Consider the following 1,596-nt stretch of genomic DNA (forward strand, 5'->3'; position numbering starts at 1 on the left):
TTGTCGAGATCTTGAATTGAAGTTGGTATTTGCTCTTGTGGGTTCAGCTTTTATCACTGAATTGATATATCCATTGAGAGCTCATCAGGTTATCCTTAAGAATATTCAGATTAATATTCTCCAGAAACTTCCTGTTGAGGGAAGGAATACAGTTTAGACTCGTGTACCCATTGGAGTATTCATCTGCATCGCAATGCGAGACAGAGAGGGTTCGTTGTCTCGTTCAGCGAGACAGAGTATGCTGTCTCGCTCAGCGAGACAAATTATGCTGTCTCGCTCAGCGAGACAGATTATGCTGTCTCGCTCGGCGAGATAGTGTTTTCTGTCTCGCTGAGCGAGACAGTGTTTTCTGTCTCGCTTAGCGAGACAGAGTTTTCTGTCTCGCGATGCGAGCCAGCGAGTATAAAACTCAAACTTAGGGTTTTTAGGGCTTTTTCACGTCAATTTCTGGGCGATTTTCAGGCGATTTCTTGGGCAATTTTCTGCAGTTCCTTGTCTTTTCTCCTTCTCCTCATTTCTGATTCGTGGGGAGTTGTTGTTTGGTGGTGATTCCACTCGGATTCTGACTGGACTCAGGGGGTTGAGGTTGTTGAGTTAGCAACTCTCTCATTTGTTGAATAGCTAACTTCATTTCTGTCTTCATCTCAGCTCTGATTTATTCACGTTGCTTCGCTAGAGCTTCTTGAAGCATTTGAGCAAATTGATCAGAGGTGATTGTGAGTACTTCTCTGGTTTGTCCCATGCTAGACATAGTATCATCAGAAGCGATTGCAGAATAAGTGTCCGAGAATTCATCCTCCGAGGACATTCCTTCTTGCATTCTTTTGTAATCTCTGCGCCTGATGGCTCTTAATTGGAGTCGAGACGTCCTTTGAGCAATTCTTGGATTGACTTTTCCTCTCGGGGAAAAGTCGGGATTTGAGTCACTTGAATGCCGCTTAGACTTTCTTTTATCAGCCACGTTGATGGTGAATTCAGGGAATTCATCATCTTGGACAGCTGATTTTCTCTTGTAGAAATACCTCGGCTTAAGCTTCGACATTTCGATGAAAAGACTGTGGAATACCGAGACTCTTCGTGAGATTGCTCTAATGAGTCGCGCACAGGAACAATGAGAGTTCATTTCCCGGACAGTTCTCTTTCGAGTTTTGTTCATACCCCCAGCTTGATAGTATGATTCATCGGTATGATTGCCGGAAAATCTTATCGTCTGTTGGTATGACCCCCCAGGTATAACGATGTCTTTTGACAACCATGTTTTCTTCTGAGGATGTAAAACCTTGTTGGCATTCTCAGGACAACTTATTATTGTCTTTGAATGATCCAAGGTTATGTTGGGAGTCACACGTTTAGAACCACCCCTTTGTGGGCATGGAATCTTAACGGGCTCCGAATGCTGATTTTGCACAACTCCATATTTTGGAATCCAATCTTTGCAGAGTTTTGGTGGTTCTTTGACCATCGTTTCCTTCTTCCTTTCTCGTCTTTGTTGTAAGAGAGCATGGGCATGATCAGCGTTTGCACGGCACTTTTGTATACGTTCTTTGAGGGTTGAACGAGCCCTTTTGACAATAGTCCATTCCTTCGTCGTTAATT

The sequence above is a fragment of the Asparagus officinalis genome, chromosome 7 (assembly GCF_001876935.1).
Source record: "Asparagus officinalis chromosome 7, Aspof.V1, whole genome shotgun sequence".
Lineage (NCBI taxonomy): Eukaryota > Viridiplantae > Streptophyta > Magnoliopsida > Asparagales > Asparagaceae > Asparagus > Asparagus officinalis.